We start from the raw sequence: 15,578 nt of genomic DNA, 5'->3' as shown, positions 1-15,578 counted from the left end.
CCAACATTTCATCTCATCAAACGCAGTTTTGAATATTAAAGATTATTTCAAAGTCTGATATGATTTGATATAAACTAGTAACCAGTTGGAATTTATTAAATGTATGTTTTGGCTACTTTTAGCATTCCTAATGTGAAAGTGAGTTCGCTTATTTACTTTCTTGTTTGTTAGCTTTTAGCGCCTTAATTTCTCGTCGAGTTATCATAAAATTTTATATGCACATCGTATCTGAGAAGATAAAGAACATAGACTACTTTTAAACCCAGTCTATCAGTATATATAGATTCTGTTACGCAAACGCAGCTATGATAACAGCTAAGTAACGAAATAAAAAGTATGGAATATTTGATTTAGTAAATATAAAATTTAGGAAAATATTGAATACATATATTATATACATACGTAAATTTAATTTTTATAATATTGTTCATTTAATTTTCCAATATTTTTAGAATTCCAATTAACAAACGAATCACTTCCACCGGCAAATATGTCGAAAATTTGTTAAAGAGAAATCGAGAAGGCACTCAGAGTTATTCAAATATTAATTTGTATTTAATAATTTCGGAATTATTCTGAATATTTTGTTATACCTAATTAATTCTTAATATCTTGACCCAGTATTGGACCCGGCAACATATAGAATTTTTAAAACTACTAACTTACTAAAATCCCTCAAAATTTAAAATAAAAAAGGAACCTCTTAAATGAGAAGAGAGATGATCCAAACGTGGCCCCTAATCAAAGTATGGGAGGCTTATTCTTTGTAAATAATACACAAATTTCAATAATGATTGCTAAAAACAATTGTCAACAAAATGGTATTATGAGGCACAACTGCTTTAAATCTATTCGCATTTAAATAATACATGTCAAAAATGAAAATTGTATCTTTTAGCTTTTGCCATAAATCCCTAGTCAGGTATATAAATAATAGATAACAAGTTATTCAAAAAGTCCTATCAAGCGAAATAAAAATACGAATCAACTCTTAACTCATAATATAGGAAATTAAAGCGACATTTTTTACGATTCACAGTTCCACAAAAGCCCTAAAAAGATATGAGCACTCACATTTTTATGTTACTGTAAAACAAAAATAACTGACGAGCTCGACGAGAGGTACGCGCGTCGGGACATTGTGGTATCGTAGCTATTTCAAATAAAACATCATACATATGTTACACCGCATTTGAGACGGCTCGATCTGGATACTCAATATATCAACAATATTGCTTAGTTTATTTACTAGGTTACGAACCGTATCTAAAAATCATGTAAGTATCAAAAACGATAGATTACTACAATTAGGCTTCTATTTTCTTAGTGTACTGTTGTATTGTGCTATAACAATTATGATGTAGTTAAATATACATGAAAGTATAAGCATACATAATAAAGATGCCTTTGTAGTCCATAATATTCAGAGCTTTAAAAGAAACTCGAGTGGGCAAAACCACATTTCTGTACAAGATATGCCAGTGACGACGTAAGAGGAGATTATACCCTAATTAGGCTACTATAAGGAGACGAAAATAGAGAGAGTAAACATATAACTAAATCGCAGATAATATAATACTATACTAGTACCTAAAACTACATCCATAATAATAAAAATCGAGGACGACCTAAAATGTATTGTAGGAATTCGCTGTATGTGAGCGGTTACGTACTGTTTTTAGAGAGACTTACAGGCAATTAATAGTCAATAATAGTTTAAGTGATACCGACGACAATTAGCTACATATTTATTTATTTATAATTTACAATTAAGTTTAGCATTTAGCTATTAGTTTGCAAGAAAGCTGGCTGTTTTTTGTGCATACGGACTCGCCTTTTACATAAGTTACAACAATACAATTAGTGCTCATAATTTTTAAAGGTTAAACTCAAGTACATTAATAATAAATATAAGTATTCCTTAAAATTGTTTATTTCATTTCATACTGTATTTGATGTTATATACTATATGTTATAATGCAGTATGCTCTTGGTGTTCCTATAAATAAATAAGTAGGTACACACGACCTTTAAAAATGGTTACATTGGAAATTTGTTGGTAAAATTACGGTATTAGCCCAGTGCATCGTGCCCGCTGTCCACGCGTATACATAATTCTATAATATAATTTTAACAATGATAAAATAAAGAAGGTTTCATAATAAAAGAACAATAAACAAAAATGAACAATAATTGTATTTATTAATAATGTTCTTCCCTTTATAGAGGTTCCAAAACAAAAAAAGTATAGAAGAATTACGTTACAGTTTTAAAGAGCTGAACTGCATGAACAAACACAAAAGCTTCCAGAGCAGAAATTACCTTCTCATAAACACGACAGTGTTCCAGAAGTTGGCGACATTTCTCACGGCGCACCTCGGCGACGTTTAGAGGTTTATGTAACATTTGCGGCGGAGCTACCTCAATGTAAAAAGGTTTGTGTAATCAACGCTATAAGGTTCTTTTTACATTAGAATATTATTTATTATTTTTAAGAAACTTCTGAGCAACTAGGAACAGAGTGACAAGAACTTATTGTTTTGTCCAATTTTTATTTAATTCAATGGTGTACAAGTACCTACAAATTTTTATTTAGAAACTGCAATAACGGAGTTATTATGTTTTTTTTTTTTTTTAATATTTTAGGAGTAAATAAACGTAATTGAATAAACTGTGAAATTTGAGCAATGTTTCTGTTCTAATGGCTGTATATTGACCCTCAAGATGTCTTAAGAGCCAACCAATGGATCAAATCACAATATTAGTGCAAGGAAAAAAAACTTCAATTTAGTTAGACCAAGCTCTTTTTCAAGTGTGGTAATATTATAGAGAGAAACATACCTAGTAATGGGACGTCAGAGCTGTTGTTCTATATTTCGAATTCTTTTTTTAATAAAATCTTAAGACAGACACAGTAAACATTAATGTATGTTTAGAAAATGATTAGTGACACGTAACTGCAGTCACAATATACTGCCTCCTAAATAAAAAAAGTCGATGCATTTGTCACTGTAACGATGTGCAGCCCATCCATTATCCGTTTCTCATGAGTTATGGTTTCTATTCTCGCCTGTGATATGTAGGGATCGGGCTATTTATTACGCTTTATTTTATATCATTTTTAACTAGCTTTTTTTCGTGATGGATAAGATATTTCGTCTCAATCATTTATAAAACTTGATACTGATTATTAATACAATGAAAGTTTCACTTATATTATTGTTTCAAAGTACTTCATTTATGTAATTACTCAAAAGTGTACTTACTATAACTAAAAAGTGAGTAAAACAAAAAGGTTAAAAATCTTGTTCAATAATCGAACTTCTTTCGTAAGTCAAACAAATGAATAATGTCTTTATAAGCTAAATATTATACTATATAAATACTAATTAGATACTAATTAAATATTTAACAATAATTTTAAAGACTTTTTTAGTAGTAGGATACTTTAAAAACTATTTAAAAAATAAGTAAATTATTTCAGGAGTAAGAGGAATCAAATTAATCGTTTCCTCTATATCTCCGCAGAATCCCTGTGAGCTGCATCAAGCAGATCTAAAGTTATAGCAATTCGACGTAATCCCGGATTGTAATTGGAATTGGACAATGTAGCAACCGTCTAATTGGACGTAAATACAGAAAGTGACGGGACACGGGATTATCCGAGCCGTAATATAGCACTGATTGAAGCTTTGCGGTCGTTTTAAGTTTAAGAAACAAATATAATTGCAAATAGCTATAACTAGCTATGTCCCGTTTGCAAATCAATTAGAATGTTGTTATAATATTATTATCAGCTGTAAATTTTTATTGTTTTTCCACTTATGTTTCTTTATAAAAAAAATATTCAATTTCATTGCTAGACCACTCATTTAAAGGATTTTTAATAATTTTGATTTTTACTTCTATATTTTGTACTGGCATCTCTATGGACTTAGTAATATTAGAGTCAAATCATATCGATTTCCACGTAGTCATTGAATTCCTCATGATGAACCAACTGACTTTACTTCATCCTTTGCTGATGTCTCTTACTGGAACTAGTATTTCATCCAACAAGAAAAAGCATGAATATAACAATCTATTGATCTCCCACTTCTGAACTTCTTTTATTGGCATAAGATTCGGGCTTTTCCTTTTCCAATAAGCGTAAAATATGAGCCTACACTATTACCACACTGGCCAACTAGATTAGAATAAAATTTTATATTGAGTTTTCCTTTTACTAGTATATTTTGCTTGTTCTCCTAATCACTTCTGACGATATTCTAGAGATGAAAAGGGAAATGACACATTATTACTATATAAAAAAGAAAACTTTGTACAAAAGTCATTTGGTTGGGTACCTCTGTCTCACTTAGGAGTGTTTCTGCCATGAAGCAACTGTGTTCTCAGGTATAGCAACATATGAGGATTACTATGGACATCACAGTATATACAGTGATGCTTATGATGCTGTTCATGTCTATGTGCAATAGTTACCACTTTCCGTCAGTTGGGCCACTACCTTCTTTGTCATTCCTAGTTGTTTAAAAAATACACGCGAATACATGGTGATAAGTTTTTAAATACCACTGAGGTGGCAAACAAGCATATGGTCCACCTGATAGTAAGCGGTTACCGTAGTCTATGAACACCTGCAATACCAGGAGCATTACGCACGCGTTGCTGACCCTGAAAAAACCTCTTTGTCACTTTTTTGAAAACCCCATGCTGTGTAGTCTCTTGGAAAAACCTCAACAGGGAGCTCATTCCATAGCATTGAGTGGGAGGAAACATCTCTAAAACCGCACTGTACACGGCCACCTAGGCTCTAATCTAAGATATGGAGGTAAACTCCCTGTTAATGTCGAGCTGTACGATGGTAGTAGGCGATCATGGGCGTAATATTGAAAAAATCCTTTGAGCGCATTCCGTTTTACAAACGGTAGGACACGCAGAGTGAAGAAAAATCTCTCCTAAGACTTAAGGGTTCGATACCGCTTGTAAGCCTGGGATCATCGACAATTCGCATAGCTCATCATTGCACTGAGTCGAAAGGTTTAAGCTAGTGTCTATGTGCACCCGCCCGTAAGAGACAGTAATACGAAATTCAAATTCGCAATCCCAATCAAATTTGGTCCCACAAGGGGCCCAATTTGCGATTGATGACGGAGTATCTAACAATACAACGTCGAGTAAACATTGACTTCATACTAATTGTTACAGAAACAAATTCACTCTCGCCCACATCCTCTGAATCAATTCGACAACAAGATCAAAGTAATTAATTTACAGAAGAAGAAATACTTAATTTATATTTTCTTTATTCCTGTTTCTTATTACGTTTATTAATTTATTTTACATTTTTTATTTCAATTATATTTATTCACTTGCTCCCGTGTTCTTTATTTATGTGGGCTTTAATAAAATTTTCGATATTTATTCTAAGAAGTGGATGGTGTTTCTGAGAATAAATATTTAATATATTGTTATATTGAAAACTGAATAACTGTTAATATACCACAATTTATATTAAAATGCAACTTGTAATATATATATTGGTATACGAGGCTAGTATTTTGTGTCAGTATTCATAGCAAATCTACAAAACTGAATAATTTTCTCTAGGGAGCAGAATGCATAATTTTTGAAATTTCCATACTAAGGTTAAGTAATCGATATAGTACAAAAGATACATATTTTCGGATTTTGACTATTATTTTGAGCAAATTATTCAGTTACTATCAGGTGAGCCGTGCGCACGTTTGCCCTCTATGTTTAAAACAAAATCTTTGATATTTTCACTGGATTTCAGCTTGGTATGCTCTTTATGATGCCCTTCAAAATCTGTCTCTATTCGAACGAACAAATACGAGTATCAGTTAAAATAATGTAAATTATTGTAATCGCAATAAAGACCGACGCTACAGGAATAATGTACCTGTAACTCAATAACGGAAGTTTTTTCTAACTGCACGCCCCAACAAGACAGAGTTTATCGTCGAATATTAAACGATAAAAAGAGAGCTTCAAAGAAAAAATTTTCACTTTATAAACAATTGAGTTTTGTCCTTGAAATATGTCGGTCAATATCTACTTTGCTTTAGTAATTTAATAGCCATTTTCTGCAATTGTGAAAATAGTAGGTGGTATCTTATATGTTCATTTATGCTAAACCAAACATCCAATCCATCAAATATAAACAAACTATTACGTTTATAATATTCATAGGAATAAATGACTTTGTATATTTCGCGACTTCGCCCGTAATCAAATTGTTATTAAATAGTCTTCAAGAAATAAACTATCAAATGCAAAAAGGATTTTTCCAGTAGATTGGTAGTTCCAGAAATTAGCGCGTTCGAACAAACAAACAAAGTCCTCGGCTTTATTATATTAAATATATAAATATTATTAAATACGCATTATAATTATAGTTTTGTACATATTTTTCATATTCGTACTATGAAAAAGATGTTTTTTTTATCTCTACTTAGTTTGGGATTATATAGCTCTTATGTAATATGTGACATTTATTATTATTAATTATAAATATTTTTATAAAGAATAAATCTAAAAATAAAACATGTCAGGTAATAATAAATAATAGATAAAAGTTTGTTAAGGTAAGGTATGATGGTTAGATATATTGTTTTTGTATGAATATATTATAAATATTAATTATTTGTGTCCATTTGTTTTCTAAATTAACAGTGGTAAGTTGTTTTGTAAGCGCCAAATGCAAATAAGCACAATCTTCGACGCAAGATATTTAACTATTCTGCCCTCAGAAAGAATATTTCTACTATAAATAGTATCAAAAAGAATTATGTCTAACCAATTTATTAATATTATGGAAATAATACTTAAATATTGAAAATTGTCAATTAGAAAGCAATTTTAATTTCATTTTTTAATAATAGAATAAATAATAATTTTCAAAACAAATATTAAACAAAACTTGTTGATCTTTAAAAATAAATAAGATGTTTTTTTTTAATATATTCAATGTTCATTATTTTATCTGTTCGATTCATCATTTCTTTTATGGCATCGCAAAACTCGAGACCGTCTATTGAATAATGAATATCATTATTGAAAAAAAACTGCCGCCCTGTCATTAGGTCTTCATTTTGGAAGCACTTTCAATTTTACAGTATTTTACTTTCAATAGACTCTTCCATAAAAAACAAACTCTTTTGAATAAAGCAGGTACCCGATGTTGAAAACAGAAAAATTTTCTGCGTAAATAAACTGTGATAAATGATTTTTTAAGAATGAAAAGATTGTGATTTTACAAATGAATATAAGCGTATCTTTGTTGGTTTTACGGTAGGCAGGTAATATCGTGATGGAAAATACTAAGCAACAATGTCATTTAAAGTTTACCTGTACCAATCATCATTTCAACCATTATCCGTCCACTGCTGGACATAGGCCTTCCCCATACACTGCTATGAGAAACGGTCCTGAGCCACCTGCATCCACTGACTCCCTGCAATGTATTTGAGGTCATCACTCCATCAAGAACCTTTTTTCCCCATTAGTTGTCGGTTCTACGAGCTGTGTTATCAGCACATTGGTTAAAGACTTTCGTCTTTAAACTGAAGTATTTTATATGAAAAGATATGACGTAGTACATGCCATCACTACCATCTGAACGCTAACTGCCCAGCGGAGTTGAATTCGTCGGTTGACCTCTCGGTCGAAGTTGGACTTACCTATTCAGGCAACTTGTACCAATACATACATAAAATAATAAGAAGAACAAAAAATACCAAAAATAGAATATTAACAATGAGACATTACTACGAGTAGTAACTATACCCTAGAGATTTACTTCCATGTATTAGAATTAAAACTATCCAGTATATTAGCCGTGAGTATGGACCATCTATACAACAAACATTAAAAATTGTTCAAGATTCAATGGATTTAAATGAAATTTAGAGTATAAATTATATCAAATATTCAGATTTATAATATTATTGTAATAATATCTACAATATAGATACTATTCACATAAAGTACGCAATGTCAATTCCCAAAAAGTTAAAATAATTTCCAGACAGACAGTTATGAAGAGTAATGAACTAAATACCAAAATCAATCTTGGGTCGAAATGCAAAAAATGGCTAGAACTTAAGTCGTAAATGTTTCCTGTTAATTATGAAACCACAAAACTAATCTTGGTTAACTTACACAATCCAATTTAATGATATTTGATTAATTGACGATATAGAAGCTCTGCAAATGTTTTTTTTTTTCTGTTACAAAAATGGTACTCCTTTTTCGACTTCGGATCATTCTAAAATAAATGTAGGCAAACATTTATGCCAGCATATTAATATGTTTACATCTGTCTTGTCAGCCTCGTTTTGTTGTTAGACAAATCATATTTTTATAGATTTTTAATGGATGAAAGTACAATAATGTATCTAATAAAATACTGTCAGCTAAAACGTTCTTTTGTGCTACTGAATTTTTTTTTTCATTTAGGAGTTTCCATTTGTCGGTGCATCTAATTCATGCATCTTTTTCCAGCCAGCTCTATCCCAGGCCATATCCTTGACCTCCCTATACAACATGACATCTAGTATCTCTTTTATCTGTCCCATATAGTTATTCCTCGGCCTGAAAATATTACTGCTTTTAAAAATTTGCATACAAATATTATTGTTTTTATCGGATTTAAAATATTTATGAAATGAATGAATGCTCCATTAAGTGGAATGACGATAGTCGGGATCTCGAATAGATAAAATAATTCTATTCAAAAGCGTTTTCAACACCAATGCCTCTCAATCGCTTTCTATTTTTGTTTAGCTGATTTTATAGAAATTTTATTATACAGTAAGAAATAAAATTAATAATTACGTATGTAATATATTTATTTAATGTATTATAATATTGCAGGGATATAGCACATTTAGAATATATTCCATGATCTCGAAACCTTTCCTACAGTATTTTCAGAGATGCCTACGATCAGTCATGTAACTGTAATAGTGTCCATACTTTACTCCCTAAGTACGACCAATTCCATTTCCTCCCTGTGCTCAGTATAATCAAAATATATTTGTGTATGTACAAACGTCATGAGTCAAACGTAAATTGAAATCATTGTTAGAAAACCACCTAATCTATACCACTTAAATTATATTATATGTTAAACATTAAACAGTACCTCGTACACCTATTTTGATAATATACATGATTGTACATTCGACTGAAACTGAAAACTAAAATTGTTCTAAAAGATTTCGATGGTGTTTTTATTTGTATGTTACGCTACATTTTGCTAAATGCTGACTCGATTTTAATGAGTATTTTGCTATCGATAGTATACTAGTTTCATAAAAATATTTCGATTGCCTATATATAAATAATTTATAATTGTTCAAAACAAGTCAAAACTCCACACATTCCAAACCTACCTGTACAAACAACGCACTTTATTCCTGGCTTTAGGTACTCAGTAAACGAATCATTCCTGTGTAACCACTTGAAAACGTTACGCGTTGGCGAATATCCAAATTTAGTGTTTAGATTAGGCTAAAATATTATTAAATTCCGGGTAAACAATCAACATTGAAAATTGTGTATTATGCGTGGATAGAAGTACATACCGATTGTATGTGTGAATTTTCGATATTTAAAATCTTTAGATATCATACACTAGTGGGAAAATGAAAGAATAAAAAAAAATCTAAATTTTGGCGATATTTTAAATGGCTGTATCTTTGATAAAAATGATCGTATTGGAGTAAAAAAAGCTTTGAAGCTTGAAGTTTATTTTTTTTTCAAAAAAAAATTTTTTTTTCAGGTAACACGTATCGCACAATCTTAATAAATATCATGAAAAAAAAATTCAAAACTTTTTTGATCTTATTTTCTTACTGTAAATGGTCCATTTTCATTAGGTTCTAATTGGTCAGCAAACAACTATGAACCAACTATCTAATCCATAAGGTGGTTAAGTTGGAATTTTTTTAAGTCCGTACACCAAAAAAGAATCAAAAAACCAAAATCGAAAATTTCGATAATTATTTTTTCATAATTGAATATCAGATTGTGCGATACGTGTTACATGAAAAATTTTTTTAAGATTCCGTAATTAGAAGCTTCAAGCTTCAAATTGTTGTTTCTTTAATACTACCATTAATATCAAAGATATTTAATTTTTTAACTAGTGTATATTACATCTTTCCATATCTTTAGATATTATAGATTACACTAAGCTTCAAGCACTCACATTTAAATTTTCAATGCATTCACTATGTAGATGTACGTGAGAACATATTTTATCATACAAGCTTGCTACTGACCGAGTTTTTCAGAGAATGAAGAATAGTCCTTATTTCTGTGATATTAAAATATTTTTTACATATTTCAAACTTCAGCACTGCATAGCAATAATGGCAGTTTCACTATCCAGCTAGAGCATAATGGGAATTGATATTGCTAATCTAGTATTCAATGTAGGTAACATTGGCTTAAAAATTTAAACAAAGTAGATCATAACAGTAATTGGAAATGAATTTAATAGTTTCAGAAACATTCGTGTTTCTGCCTTAAAGTAGCTGGGCTAGTGTGATTGTATTTCGGTTTCAAGGTTGGAATAGGACACTGAAATTACAGGATACGAAAGTATAAGAACACAGTCCTTAAGAATGATAATAAATGAATGATACTATTGGCGTCATTGTATATACTGTGATCTCTTTTGTAATATACATATCTATAGACAATAATTACATTTTCCATGAAGTAAGCCTTTGTAAGTTACACAAAAAACTACGAAATACGTGATAAAATATAAAATAAGTAAACAAAATGACAAGAAAATTCACTGGTCTGAAGATATATTTTTTATATTGATTTTAATACAAATAGAAAAAAGAGGAACTACGAATCAATAAGAATTAATTAGATAGAGAACAAATGTAAGAAATATTATCCTCTTACGCCACCAATTATTCATGTCCACATAACCTCATAGCACAAGAATACGTAATTATCTACAAACCCCAATCATAATCCTTCAGTGTCCACTGGCAATACACAGTCACGATTTGCTTTTCAAATTACAACTTTATTACTAAAGCAATACGAGATAGCTAACTATTTACGTTTGCAATATCTTGAAAGATGTGATGTCGAAAGCGCCGTCCAGCGGGCGCGGTAATTTCCGCTCGTGCCATCAATAACTCGTTGGATTTATGTAACAGTGTTTATCCGAGTCTCTCTCCCCCTGGGTCCCTTTGCCCTTTTTGTGTCTGATAGGCAGTGATAAGAGATTGGTTTTAGATACGTTCTTGTCGATTTTCTACGGCCAGCAAATGTCAGAACAATGTTTTCTTTGTTTTATATTTTACCAGCTGCGCCTGGAAGTTTACTCGCCTATACTACTTATATAAGTAATAATCTGTATAAAACGTAACATAATATATGTTATGTTACTTTTTATATATGGCACACAAGCCAACCTGATGAAAAGTGGTAACCGTCGCCTATAGACATGAGCAGTACCATGGACATAACAGAGTATACTGTTTCGCCCTTTGATACCCCCCATGCGTTGCCATTCCTGAGGACTTAGGTGTTCATCTTTCCTCATTCCTCTGTACCCTGTAAATTCACGCCATATCCCACCCTTCAAACACAGCCATGCAAACACAATTGCTTCACGGTTGAAACACGAATGGGACAGAGGTACCCAAGCAAACGACTTCCTACTCTTATCCCAATGATTATTTGGGATCACCGTACTGTTTTTTATCCATATTACAAAAACCATATTACGACCAGACGCCTGCTTGACGTCAATCCACATTGGAAATGCATTTGTTGGTGGTTTCTGCCACCTACAGTATGAAAATGATCATTCAGAAATATTTAAAAGTATTTTTAAATGCTAGTTATATTTGAATTTTCAATTTATATTATAGATATATAATGCAGACGTCGTCAATCTTATGAAAGCATAAGTGCACTTTCAGTGAACGCATTAATGCAGAGAGTGAAAAAGAGCTCTTAAGCCAAATACTAGTTTCATACATATGAAAATACAAGAAAAATTTTAAATTTGTGACCCAATAGTGGTTACCATCCCAACTTAGATCTTTATTAGATTAGATAAATAGATATAGAACGGACGTAAGTTCAAAATGAGTCTAGACCAAAAAATTTTGTGTCAATTTATGTTTTAAAACTTATTCTCGAGTTATGAAAACATAGATAATTAACTAAATTAATCCTAGTGACGTTAGACGTTTCTTGCCAATTTGAATTCTAATATGCTCGATGAAATGTGGGCATGCCGAGAGTTACGTTCACCACAAATTCTTCTGACAAAAATATTAGAAGTTGTAGTCGTATATTTATCTATTTTTATTTTACGAGAAAATGTTTAATACTAATATATTAAAGGGGTGGGGGGAGATGCGAATAGTTGCTACGCTTGTCAAGCGAAATGGCAACCACAGTTAGACTTTGGAGATGTTTTAAGAGAGACGCTGCTGCCCATTATGTTAATAGCTGATATAATAATAGTAATCTATAATATATTCAAAATATTTCTTTCGTTATCACCATCAATAATAAAAGCATACAAATTTCATATAAACTTTTAAATATTAAAAAAAATATCTATTGCAACACATAACGCAATAACGAATTGGAGTAATAATGAATTATTTGCAGTTTAATATAGAAGAGCTCTTGATAAATGATGCCTGATTCTAATGATAATATAATTGCTCTATACAATGATGAAAACCAATCAACGGGCTGAGATCTGAGAATAACAATCAAAACCCCAGTATTATCTCGAAAACATCTCGGAACTCCTTTGGACTAGCTAAGTAAAATAGAGAAGTTTTGTCATTCACGATTTGAGAGCGTTAGAAACAAAGGACAAATCCTCTTTTATTTGTTAAAACAGAAACAATTGCAGTGTCTAACGCATTTGTTGTAAGTGCTGGATTTCGTTGGTTCAACGATTACTTGAATGACAAACGTGCATAGTATTAGTGCACGGGCTTTTTAGTGACCATGTAATTTTAGATATAGTACATTTAAATAAATATATGTCTACTCGTACTTATAATTTAACAACTTTTCGAGCACTGCAATAAATAAAAAAAAAATGATGATTTAAAAGTGCTTGTAAACAAGTCTATTTTATTTAAATTTGATTTAAATTTGTTGTCCACTAAGGAAAGTCTCTCATCTGCACAAACTATTATTTGAAAAGGGAAAAATTGTTCCCAAGCGGGAATCCTATACAGATGTTTCTCTAACAAAATGAAATAAAACGAATGTAGAATAAAATAAAAATAAATGTACCCCCCACGATGTTGAGTGACGACCTCAAAAATGTGGCTGGACGTCAACTAAAACGACTGGCTTAGGATCACTTTCTTTGTGAAGAAATACATGTAATCGAGACATATTCAGTACTGAACAATAGATAGGTTGTAGTAATGATGATGAAAATTGATCAATTAATATAATACAATAAAGCTTAATTTACATTACTTCTTTCTTCTCCTTTCAAACACAATTGTGAATAAATTAAAATTAACTACAGGAAACTAGATTTGCAAACTCAGAACAATTAAAACTAGAGTTTTATATAAAATGTGCTAATTTTCTGATAACTCCATGTACGATAGTCCTTCTCAACATATAGGCTCTTTCACAACATTAATTTCATGTCATAATTACGTAATGAAATTACATTACTCTGGTTTTGATAAAAAATGTTTTGGTTTCCTGAAACACGAATTCATGAAGTGCATACATGCAGTATGAAATCAGAAATCTACATCTAGAATTATAAATGAAAATGTTATGAAACTAGTTTCACGCCACTGCTTTTGTAATATAAATTAAGCTTGAGGTTGACTGCGATTGTAAATGCGATTATAACAATTAGAAACCATTGTATTATATTGTGTATATTATATTGTGTATTATTAAGAGTTTTGTATAAGTCTTCTGGGTATCTATTCAGGTGAGACTATATTATCTGTTTTGTACTCTGAAACAATTCTCGGAAACGGCAAAACACAGCGGGTTCGTTAATATCTCGTTATATATGTATATAGACAGGGTATAAAATTAACATAAATAAAAAAAAAAATTTACTATGCATTGTTTCGTTTCGGTTTGATACGTATAAAATTAAATGCAATTCATGAAAACCATAACACCTTGAACGGCACAGTATATTCTAGAATAGTCGTAAAGTTATACAATTTATTACTTTTCAATTGTTATCTTGTTTAAAATTCACAAAATTAAGTAAATAACAATGTATGTAGAAACAATAATAAGATATCAATACCAATAATGTAGCAATATCTATGATGTAGTATAATCCCGATTGCAGCTATGTTAATAGTTGTACGTTAAAGTACAAAAAAAAAAACTAAAATTTGTTTATAATTTAAGACGGGCATTAATGTATCACCAAACTATGACACCTAGGTGCGGAGCAATGTAAGAGAAACCCTGAAAATCTTCGCGGACCAAGACCTATTTGTAATGCAAGAAGTGTCAGAGCCTTGACATGATTCCGTGGCTTGTTTTCGTACAGTCCTAAAATATTAATGGTCAGGCGGGCCCTAATCCAAACAAGAAACTGATGATTTATTCTTAATGAAATTCTTCGCTCGCTATTTTTAACTGCGACATTCAACACCTAAATATAATGAGTCGCTTTGAAATAAAATAGTTTGTACTAACGCTGTAACAACCAAAATAATGACGAGTCAAGGTTGAGCTTTCTATAAAATGGCCGTAACGGTCCGACAGATGATTAAGACACCTCATGTCAAAGTTGTCCAAAGCGAGAGCATACTCACTGGTGTTCTGGGGCGGGAGACGCCGCTGAGTCACTCACACTGGATGATTGGAGCACAGATTCACTATGAGTGGGTCAACGGTTGTATGCCAGTGGTGGACTAGTAGGTAGTGGCGTGTAAAATTAGCGCGGCGAGCGCTGCTCAGCGGTGCGTCGCGCGTCGTCGCTGTATAAGCGGCGGGTGGTGACTAGGGCGTCTCGCCGGCGCCCGCCACGCCGCCGCCGCGCCGCCGCCCGCCCCGCGCCTTATCACACGAATAAAATTTATTTAATGGATAACCACCCGACGATGGGATATCCATTGAAATTTTCCGTTTTACGACGCGATTATTAATGACTTAAGTGCTGTTTGCCGTATTTTTTCTGACCTACCGTTTACGACTATGGACGCGTGTTTATTTGGGCGGGGACATTTTATTAAGAGCTTTGAACGCTAAATGACTCTTGTTTTAGAGCGGATTGTGTTTTATCACTAACCAAAGACGCAACCGGTCATTAGTGATGTAATTTAAACAGTTGCGTAGCGATGTTGTATCCTTATGAGTTTTTTATCGAACATATCATCTGCAGTAACAGTGTTTTGGTATTCGAATTACAGGCTGCTGAATTTCTTCATCGATTCTGAATTCCTGATTCGAATTTCTAAAGGAGTGACGGTCCTCCAGCGTGTGATTTCTAGACTCCGCTAACCAAAAACGACAATACTGAATAATCAAACTTTAGC

General features: G+C 31.8%; 1 protein-coding gene across 2 annotated transcripts in view; it reads right to left on the bottom strand.

Moving 5' to 3' along the window:
- Window positions 1-15,030, bottom strand: part of LOC113521893 (receptor-type tyrosine-protein phosphatase kappa) — a 207,966-nt gene extending 192,936 nt beyond the window's left edge. For both annotated transcript variants that reach the window (XM_026907551.3, XM_031909825.2), the window contains exon 1: window positions 14,856-15,030. The gene's annotated coding sequence lies outside the window, so the exon portion shown is untranslated. The remainder of the gene's footprint in view (window positions 1-14,855) is intronic.
- Window positions 15,031-15,578: the final 548 nt, after the last annotated feature.

Source organism: Galleria mellonella, unplaced genomic scaffold, assembly GCF_026898425.1.
Source record: "Galleria mellonella isolate WM207_F2 unplaced genomic scaffold, CSIRO_AGI_GalMel_v1 utg63, whole genome shotgun sequence".
Classification (NCBI taxonomy): Eukaryota; Metazoa; Arthropoda; class Insecta; order Lepidoptera; family Pyralidae; genus Galleria; species Galleria mellonella.
Note: the sequence above shows the minus strand (reverse complement) of the source record. Positions and strands in the feature narration are given on the sequence as shown.